This window comes from Triticum aestivum, chromosome 7D, assembly GCF_018294505.1.
Source record: "Triticum aestivum cultivar Chinese Spring chromosome 7D, IWGSC CS RefSeq v2.1, whole genome shotgun sequence".
In the NCBI taxonomy this organism is placed as follows: Eukaryota; Viridiplantae; Streptophyta; class Magnoliopsida; order Poales; family Poaceae; genus Triticum; species Triticum aestivum.
The window spans coordinates 90,226,992-90,237,978 of NC_057814.1; the positions used below are offsets into that span (position 1 = coordinate 90,226,992).

General features: G+C 42.2%; 1 non-coding gene across 1 annotated transcript; it reads left to right on the plus strand.

Moving 5' to 3' along the window:
• The first annotated feature begins 3,998 nt into the window (after nt 1-3,998).
• On the plus strand, nt 3,999-4,070 carry TRNAN-GUU (transfer RNA asparagine (anticodon GUU)). Its single transcript has one exon. It is a non-coding gene; the product is annotated as a tRNA-Asn (tRNA).
• Nucleotides 4,071-10,987: the final 6,917 nt, after the last annotated feature.

Genomic DNA, 10,987 nt, shown 5'->3' on the forward strand with positions numbered 1-10,987 from the left:
AAATTCCCTCTGCCCCTACCGTACTCTAGCTTGGTAGTTTCCACCGCCTGTCCAGGGTTGGGCCCTGGGATTTGACGGCGGACTTGAAAAGCCACCTAAAGACGCTCTATGCCCAATCATTCCGTGTGAAATCCGCCGAAGGAGGGGCTCGCGTCTTATTAGCTAGTTGGTGAGGTAATAGCTTACCAAGGCGATGATCAGTAGCTGGTCCGAGAGGATGATCAGCCACACTGGGACAGAGACACAGCCCAGACTCCTATGGGAGGCAGCAGTGGGGAATTTTCCGTAATGGGCGAAAGCCTGACGGAGCAATGCCGCGTGGAGGTGGAAGGCCTACGGGTCGTCAACTTCTTTTCTCGGAGAAGAAACAACGACGGTATCTGAGGAATAAGCATCAGCTAACTCTGTGCCAGCAGCCGCGGTAAGACAGAGGATGCAAGCGTTATCTGGAATGATTGGGCGTAAAGCATCTGTAGGTGGCTTTTCAAGTCCGCCATCAAATCCCAGGGCTCAACCCTGGACGGGCGGTGGAAACTACCAAGCTGGAGTATGGTAGGGGCAGAGGGAATTTCCGGTGGAGCGGTGAAATGCATTGAGATGAGAAAGAACACCAATGGAGAAAGCACTCTGCTGGGCCGACACTGACACTGAGAGACGAAAGCTAGGGGAGCAAATGGGAGTAGAGACCCAAGTAGTCCTAACCAAAGGTGTATTTTGAGTATACCGAATTAGTATAGCTATCCTTCCTATGGCACATCAATCTGGTTTTGCCTGGTTCCGAAACATAATTACTTTTTTATTTTATTTTTTAATCTTTGTCTATAGGCAAGCTATATGTTATTCAAGGCATCAATAGAAAACCCCATTTTTGTAGGTTCTACTTACTTTTAAATGGCTTCGGAATAATAGAGTAATTCGGAATAGCAGCCAAAATCTTGGGAAAATCTAAGTTAATGATCAATAGGTTTGGATAAATAATTTAGGAAGGATATTCTCATACTTGCACAATACAAGGACAAGTATATGTGAAATCTATCCTTTCATTTTCGTAATTCATCCTTGTATTGTTTGTTGGATTAGGTCTAACTTTCTTGACCAAACAGCGAGCGCGGAACTTTACGAGATGAAATAGGGAAAGACAGAAGATAGAATAGAACTTAGAAGGATAATTGAAGTGACTCGTCTTTGAATCTAGTTTGGTTGGAGTTCGAAAAAGGAATAAAAATAAAGTAAATTCAAGGAAGAGATTTCTTTTTTTAACAGCCCCTTGGTAGGTCATGGAATGCTTTTGTTCTCCTCTTATTCCACATGGAATACAATCAGTTAAAATATGAAGGAATAGGGGAATATTCGATCGTTCACTCCAAAAAGAGGGTCCTATTGAAAAAGAAATTATCCAAAAACAAAATAAGTTTTTTTTCAAATATAATTGTTTATTTATCTCTTATTCAAAAATTTCCCTGAAAATTGAATTTCATTTTTTCATTCAATGGGGTTAGATGATCTAGTTCTTAATATTATTGCTTTACTCAATTGACAAATTCCATAACAAATCTCTTGATTCGGAATTAGGGACTCATGTATCATCTGATGAATCCACTTTCTTTTACACTTCTGTATCTTACCCTATCTTGTTTTTTAGTATTATCTAAAGTAACTGATGAATTATGAATTTTCCATAACTTAGGTAAATGCTTTACCAACATATGTAGTGTAGTAAAAAATGGAATTTAACTCTTTCATGCTTACTTAAACCAGTTATTTTGGTTTTCTACTGGCTACTTTAACTATAACCCCAGCTCTATTTATTGGTTTGAACAAGATATGCCTTATTTGAATTGACTAAATAATTATAAGAGTAAAATTCAAGCGCATTCCTAATTCTTTTCTGAAAGTGTCACTTGGGTCTTATTCTTTCAAAATGCATATCAGAGTCCCAAATCTTTTTAAGTTGTTCACGCGAGGTCCTAATCCCGTCTGACTGCCGCTGACCAGCTCGCGTGGTGCTTTGACCAGTCCACGTCGACACCAGAGGGCCCAGGGGGGATAACGACCGGCCGTGAATATTTGCAGAAAAAACCCTCTAACACTAATACTGCTTCATTTGCGGCCCCCCTTCCTCTTCCCCACCCCTCTCCCTCTCCCTGTCTGGCAAAAATAGGGCGATTGACGGCGGCGGCTCTGCTCCAGTGAGAAGAGGGCGGTGGCGGCAGCTTTTGTCCGGCGAGGGCGACGGCAACGCTAGGATGGCGCCACATCTACGGCGACCCGGAGACCCTCCTCCGCGATATGGTAATTTTTCGTAACCCTAATCCCAATCCTACTGTTTAGTTCCCATTATTCTCATTTAGGCAGAATCAATGACCGAATCCTTTGCAATCTAGGACCACAAGAGGAGCCTTTCAGTGTAGAAATCAATTATGAGGTTTTTTAGCGGATTTGGGAAATCGAAGTCATATGTCGATGTCAAAGATGCTGTGTTTGATGGATGTGAAGTAGATACATGGTCTCCTCTCTGGCTCACTGATTTTATGCAACAATTAGGATATAGTGTGGCAGCTAGGGCATGGTACCAACGGCAGCAGATCCGCTGGCGCCGGCGATGAGATAGGCGGCGAGAAAAGGGCTAATGCCGGAGGTGGAAGAGGCGCTTGGGCAGTCGTCTTCCCGCGGTGCTTCGCGGCAGATGAGCACACGGCGGCGGACATGGCAGCGACGGCGCCAGAGAGAGGGAGAGAGCGAGCAGAAGACCAAAGTACTGGGGAATGAGGAAGACATAAACTCCAAGGGGCACATTGCTTAAAATTCCAACCGTCAGTCGCGGGAAATCTCCCGCATGGGCCCTCGAGTCGAGGTGGCGGCGGTCAAAGCGCCACACGAGCTGGTCAGACGGGATTAGGACCTCGCGTGAACAACTTGAAAAGATTTGGGACTCAGATATGCATTTTGAAAGAATTAGGACCCAAGTGACACTTTCAGAAAAGAATTAGGACCGCACTTGCATTTTACTCTAATTATAATTCAGAAAAGAAAAATCTTTCTTTGGGATTCCTGGCATTCTACGACTCTTTTCCAGACTAATTAGGAATTCTTTTCTTGGTCATTGAGATTCGTGGATAAGTTAGAGTACTATTATCGTACCTCTTTTTTTATCCCCTCGAACAAATCAAAATGATTGAAGTTTTTCTATTTGGAATCGTCTTAGGCCTAATTCCTATTACTTTAGCGGGATTATCCGTGACTGCATATTTGCAATACAGGCATGGCGATCAGTTGGATCTTTGATTGAGTCATTTTTTTATTGACCTCCTCCAGACCAGAGAGGAGGTCAAATTGAAATTGGAGTTACAATTCAATTTTGTTAAGTTATTTTACTCTGCTTCGACATAAGATAGATGGAATCACGCTCTGTAGGATTTGAACCTGCAAAATCGGGTTAGGGGTGGATAATAGATCGATATGAAGATCATGAGCTGCCCCATAATGAAATCGCCAGTAGTCGCGAATATCTCCTTCCCTAATCCAAGATTGGAGAAAGAAGATCTAAGAGGGACCTATGGAGAATGTAGTCAGAAATCCATAGTAGAGTCCGACCACAACGACCGAATTAATTATCCTCATCGAGAAACTTAGACTACTAAATAGAAAAGATTTGAAAATCATGGCATGGGTCTCCTTTTTTCTTTCTTTAGAGTTTTCTATATGCACAATTTCTCGATGTTTCGCTGAGAATTTCTTGACTTTCCATATATAGAAAGAGATAGACTATAAATGACATCTCTTATGTCAATAAGACAAAAGGGATGGATATTAAATGATAGGAAGTGCTAGGAAATGAAATAGAATGAAATAGAGCCACTTTGGGCTTCCCTATGAAATGAGGCATGGAACGGAGCCACTACGAAGAAATTATGGGAGTTATGAAAGAAGCTTCTTACTCATATTGTTCACGGGTTGAGAGCGGGAGTTGAACTCTAGGAGGCCGAATCCCCCCTTGTTCCTCAGTAGCTCAGTGGTAGAGCGGTCGACTGTTAACTGACTGGTCGTAGGTTAGAATCCTACTTGGGGAGATTTTATTCATTCTTTAATGTAAGAATTTTAATGTAAGAATAAAGAATTGAATTAAAGGGCTTGCTTTGACCCTTAGGAGTAGGTAACCCATTTGCTATCCTTGTTTCTGTTTCTATTGTATTCTATCTCATCGTATCAGTTCTACGATTCCACTTCGAATAAAGGAAAGAGCATACCTAAGTTCAATAGCTTTACGTCCGCTATCCCGATCATGATTTTCCTACCCTCAGGGGGAATGTAAAGGCCCTTCCCCCTTTGGAAGGATGTGGGCGAGGAGGGATTCGAACCCCCGACACTATGGTTCGTTGCCACGTGCTCTAATCCTCTGAGCTACAGGCCCAGCTATCTCCACTGGATCTCTTCCTGGGGGTACCCCTTCATTTCAGGTTAAGAAGATGGGAAAGCATCTTTCTCTCTATAAGAACAGTGCGTTCCGAGGTGTGAAGTGGGAGAGAGGGGCTGTGATTGAAGGAAATGTGCCCTAGAGGCAATAATAAAGTTGTTATTCATATTTCCTTATATCATGATAAATGTTTATTATTCATGCTAGAATTGTATTAACCGGAAACTTAGTACATGTGTGAATACATAGACAAACAGAGTGTCCCTAGTATGCATCTACTTGACTAGCTTGTTTATCAAAGATGGTTATGTTTCCTAGCCATAGATATGTGTTGTTATTTGATGAATGGGATCACACCATTAGAGAATGATGTGATGGACAAGACCCATCCGTTAGCTTAGCACTATGATCATTTAGTTTATTGCTATTGCTTTCTTCATGACTTATACATGTTCCTCTGACTATGAGATTATGCAACTCCCGAATACCAGAGGAACACTTAGTGTGCTATCAAACATCACAACGTAACTGGGTGATTATAAAGATGCTCTACAGGTGTCTCCGATGGTGTTTGTTGAGTTGGCATAGATCGAGATTAGGATTTGTCACTCCAATTGTCGGAGAGGTATCTCTAGGCCCTCTCGGTAATGCACATCACAATAAGCCTTGCAAGCAATGTGACTAATGAGTTAGTTGCGGGATGATGCATTACGGAACGAGTAAAGAGACTTGCCGGTAACGAGGTTGAACTAGGTATGGTGATACCGACGATTGAATCTCGGGTAAGTAACATACCGATGACAAAGGGAACAACGTATGTTGTTATGCGGTTTTACTGGTAAAGATCTTCGTAGAATATGTAGGAGCCAATATGAGCATGCAGGTTCCGCTATTGGTTATTGACCAGAGAGGTGTCTCGGTCATGTCTACATAGTTCTCGAACCCGTAGGGTCCGCACTCTTAACGTTCGACGACGATTGGTATTATGAGTTTATGTGATTTGATGTACCGAAAATTGCTCGGAGTCCCGGATGAGATCACGGACATGACGAGGAGTCTCAAAACGGTCGAGAGGTAAAGATCGATATATTGGAAGGCTATATTTGGACATCGGAAAGGTTCTGAGTGATTCGGGTATTTTTCGGAGTACCGGAGAGTTACGGGAATTCGCCGGGGGAAGTAGTGGGCCTTAATGGGCCATACGGGAAAGGAGAGAAGGGCATCAAGGGGTGGCCGCCCCCCCCCCCATGGGCTGGTCCGAACTGGACTAGGAGGGGGCGGCGCCCCCCTCCTTCCTTCTCCCCTCTTCCTCCTTCCCTTCCTTCTCCTAGTTGGAATAGGAAAGGGGGGCTGAATCCTACTTGGACCGGGAGTCCTAGTAGGAATCCCCCCTTTGGCATATGATCGGGTGTGATAAGCTCTATGTTCACATACAATGGGTGCAAGCCAGTTTTGCACACGCAGAATACTCGGGTTAAACTTGATGAGCCTAGCATATGCAGATATGGCCTCGGAACACTGAGACCAAAAGGTTGAGCGTGAATCATATAGTAGATATGATTAACATAGTGATGTTCACCATTGAAAATTATTCCATCTCACGTGATGATCGGACATGGTTTTGTTGATATGGATCACGTGATCAGTTAGATGATTATAGGGATGTCTATCCAAGTGTGAGTTCATAAGTAATATGATTAATTGAACTTTAATTTATCATGAACTTAGTCCTGATAGTATTTGCATAACTATGTTGTAGATCAATAGCCCGCGATGTAGCTTCCGTTTATTTTTGATATGTTCCTAGAGAAAAATTATGTTGAAAGATGATAGTAGCAATGATGCGGACTAGGTCCGTGATCTGAGGATTATCCTCATTGCTGCACAGAAGAATTATGTTCTTGATGCACCGCTAGGTGACAGACCTATCGCAGGAGCAAATCAGACGTTGTGAACATTTTGCAAGCTCGGTATGATAACTACTTGATAGTTTAGTGCACCATGCTTTACGGCTTAGAACCGGGACTTCAAAAACGTTTTGAAAGCCATGGAGCATGTAAGATGTTCCAAGAGCTGAAATTGGTATTTCAGACTCACGCCCGAGTCGAGAGGTATCAGGCCTCTGATAAGTACTTTTCCTACAAGATGGAGGAGAATAGCTCAACCAGTGAGCATGTGCTCAGATTATCTGAGTACTACAATCGCTTGAATCAAGTGGGAGTTAATCTTCCAGATAAAATAGTGATTGACAGAGTTCTCTAGTCACTATCACCAAGTTACTAGAACTTCGTGATGAACTATAATTTGCAAGGGATAGCAAAAATGATTCCCGAGCTCTTCGTGATGCTGAAATCGACGAAGGTAGAAATCAAGAAAAGCATCAAACGTTGATGGTTGAAAAGACCACTAGTTTCAAGTAAAAGGGCAAGGGAAAGAAAGGGAACTTCAAGAAGAATGACAAGCAAGTTGTCACTCCCATGAAGAAGCCCAAAGCTAGACCCAAGCCTGAAACTGAGTGCTTCTACTGCCAAGGAAATGCTCACTGGAAGCGGAACTGCCCCAAATACTTGGCGGATAAGAAGGATGGCAAAGTGAACAAAAGTATATATGATATACATGTTATTGATGTGTACTTTACTAGTGTTCATAGTAGCCCCTGGGTATTTGATACTGGTTCAGTTGCTATGATTAGTAACTCGAAACAGGAGTTACAAAATGAACAAAGACTAGCTGAGGGCAAGGTGACGATTTGGGTTGGAAGTGATTCCAAGGTTGATAAGATCACCATCGCACACTCCCTTTACCTTCGGGATTAGTGTTGAACCTAAAATAAATGATATTTGGTGTTTGCGTTGTGCATAATATGATTTGATCATGTTTATTGCAATACGGTTATTCATTTAAGTCAAAGAATAATTGTTATTCTGTTTACATGAATAAAAACCTTCTGTGGTCATACACCCAAGGTGAATGGTTTATTGAATCTCGATCGTAGTGATACACATATTCATAATATTGATGCCAAAAGATGCAAAGTTGATAATGATAGTGCAACATATTTGTGGCACTACCGTTTAGGTCATATTGGTGTAAAGCGCATGAAGAAATTCCATGCTGATGGGCTTGTTGGAATCACTTGATTATGAATCACTTGATGCTTATGAACCATGCCATGGGCAAGATGACTAAGACTCCATTCTCCGGAACAATGGAGCGAGCAACTAACTTATTGGAAATAATACATACTGATGTATGCGATCTAATCAGTGTTGAGGCTCGCGGTGCGTATCGTTATTTTCTGACCTTCACAGATGATTTGAGTAGATATGGGTATATCTACTTGATGAAACATAAGTCTGAAACATTTGAAAGGTTCAAAGAATTTCAGAGTGAAGTGGAAGATCATCGTAACAAGAAAATAAAGTTTCTTTGATCTGATTGCGGAGAATGAATATTTGAGTTACGAGTTTGGTCTTCATTTGATGTGGAATAGTTTTGCAACTCATGCCACCTGGAACAACACAGCGTAATGGTGTGTCCGAACATCATAACTGTACTTTATTAGATATGGTGCGATCTATAATGTCTCTTACCGATATACCACTATCGTTATGGGGTTATGCATTAGAGACAGCTGCATTCACGCTAAATAGGGCACCATCTAAATCCATTGAGATGACACCGTATGAACTATGGTTTGGCAAGAAACCTAAGCTGTCATTTCTTAAATTTTGGTGTGGCAATGCTTATGTGAAAAAGTTTCAACCTAATAAGCTCGAACCCAAATTGGAGAAATGTGTCTTCAGAGGATACCCAAAGGAAACTGTTGGGTACACCTTCTATCATAGATCCGAAGGCAAGATATTCGTTGCTTAGAATGGATCCTGTCTAGAGAAGGAGTTTCTCTCGAAAGAAGTGAGTGGGAGGAAAGTAGAACTTGATGAGGTAATTATACCTGCTCCCTTATTGGAAAGTAGTTCTTCACAGAGATCAATTCCATTGATTCCTACACCAAGTAGTGAGGAAGCTAATGATGATGATCATGAAACTTCTTATCAAGTTACTAGCGAACCTCGTAGGTCAACCAGAGTAAGATCTGCACCAGAGTGGTACGGTAATCCTGTTCTGGAGGTCATGTTACTTGACCATGACAAACCTACGATCTATGAGGAAGCAATGATGAGCCCAGATTCCGCGAAATGGCTTGAGGCCATGAAATCTGAGATGGGATCCATGTATGGGAACAAAGTATGGACTTTGATTGACTTACCCGATGATCGGCAAGCCATTGATAATAAATGGATCTTCAAGAGGAAGACAGACGCTGATGGTAGTGTTACTATCTACAAAGCTCGAATTGTCGTAAAAAGGTTTTCGACAAGTTCAAGGTGTTGACTACGATGAGATTTTCTCACTCGTAGCGATGCTTAAGTTTGTCTGAATCATGTTAGCAATTGCCACATTTTATGAAAACTGGTAAATGGATGTGAAAACTACATTCCTTAATGGATCTCTTAAAGAAGAGTTGTATATGATGCAACAAGAAGGTTTTGTCAATCCTAAAGGTGCTAACAAAGTGTGCAAGCTCCAGCGATCCATCTATGGACTGGTGCAAGCATCTCGGAGTTGGAATATACGCTTTGATGAGTTGATCAAAGCATATAGTTTTATACAGACTTGCGGTGAAGCCTGTATTTACAACAAAGTGAGTGGGAGCACTCCAGCATTTCTGATAAGTATGTGTGAATGACACATTGTTGATTAGAAATAATGTAGAGTTTTCTGGAAAGCATAAAGGAGTGTTTGAAAGGAGTTTTTCAAAGAAAGACCACGGTGAAGCTGCTTACATATTGGGCATCAAGATCTATAGAGATAGATCAAGACGCTTGATAAGATTTTTCAATGAGTACATACCTTGACAAGATTTTTTGAAGTAGTTCAAAATGGAATAGTCAAAGAAAGAGTTCTTGCCTGTATTGCGAGGTGTAAAGTTGAGTAAGACACAAAACACGACCAGGGCAGAAAATAGAAAGAGAATGAAAGTCATTCCCTATGCCTCAGTCATAGGTTCTATGAGTATGCTATGCTGTATACCAGACCTATTGTGAACCTCACCATGAGTTTGGCAAGAGGGTACTATCGTGGATTTGTCACGGCAGATGTCCTAGTGTGAGGACTTCGTCGTGAGGCCAACGCATCTATGTAGTAGCTTGAGAGGGGTTGACCGGGACGAGAGACACGACACACAAGACAAGGATTTAGACAGCTTTGGGCCCCGGGAAACATCATCCGGTAACAACCCTACATGTTGTTTGTGGCTAGGTCTCATTATGTTCATGAGGCAGACGCCGTAAATCCGGCTCTCCTCTAGTTGTGTCTAGCCCTAGAGATTGTTTCTTGCCCCGTCTTGGGGTGCCCTGCCCCTCCTTATATATGTTGAAGGGGCGGGTTACATATGGAGTCCTAGTAGGATTAGGACTAACTTATCTTCTATTACAAACGGGATACAAGTCCGGGTCTTGCTTCCTTGTAAGGGAAATATTCATCATGCCTTTCCTCTTAAGCCGGCCCACCAGAACATAAACCGGCCTGCTGGGCCTTGGGCCATGTCGTCCATCTGACCCGCCCGCCGGGTCACCAGTAAATCGCAATGTGCAAGCGGGTTGCTCGTAAACCGCCAAGTCCGGGCGGATCGCCAGTGAGTCGCCAAGCTCCAGCCGGGTCTCTCGTGAGTCGCCAAGTCCGGCCGGGTCATTCCGTGGGGTATATCCCCGACAGGTACAATAGTGATCCAGGAGTAGATCACTGGACAGCGATCAAAATTATCCTTAGTGGAATAAGGAGATATTTCTTGGTTATGGAGGTGATAAAGATTTCGTCGTAAAGAGTTACGCCGATGCAAGCTTTTACACCGATTCGGATGACTCTGAGTCTCAATCTGAATACGTATTAAAAGTGGGAGCTATTAGCTAGAGTAGCTCCATGCGGAGCATTGTAGACATAGAAAATTTGCAAAATACATATGGCTCTGAATGTGACAGACCCATTGACTAAGCTTCTCTCACAAGCAAAACATGATCACACCTTAGTACTCTTTGGGTGTTAATCACATGGCGATGTGAACTAGATTATTGACTCTAGTAAACCCTTTGGGTATTGGTCACATGGCAATGTGAACTATAGAGTGTTAAATCACATGATGATGTGAACTATATTGGTGTTAAATCACATGGCGATGTGAACTAGATTATTGACTCTAGTGCAAGTGGGGGACTGAAGGAAATGTGCCCTAGAGGCAATAATAAAGTTGTTATTTATATTTCCTTATATCATGATAAATATTTATTATTCATGCTAGAATTGTATTAACCGGAAACTTAGTACTTGTGTGAATACATAGACAAACAGAGTGTCCCTAGTATGCCTCTACTTGACTAGCTTGTTTATCAAAGATGGTTATGTTTCCTAGCCATAGACATGTGTTGTCATTTGATGAACGGATCACATCATTAGAGAATGATGTGATGGACAAGACCCATCCGTTAGCTTAGCACTATGATTGTTTAGTTTATT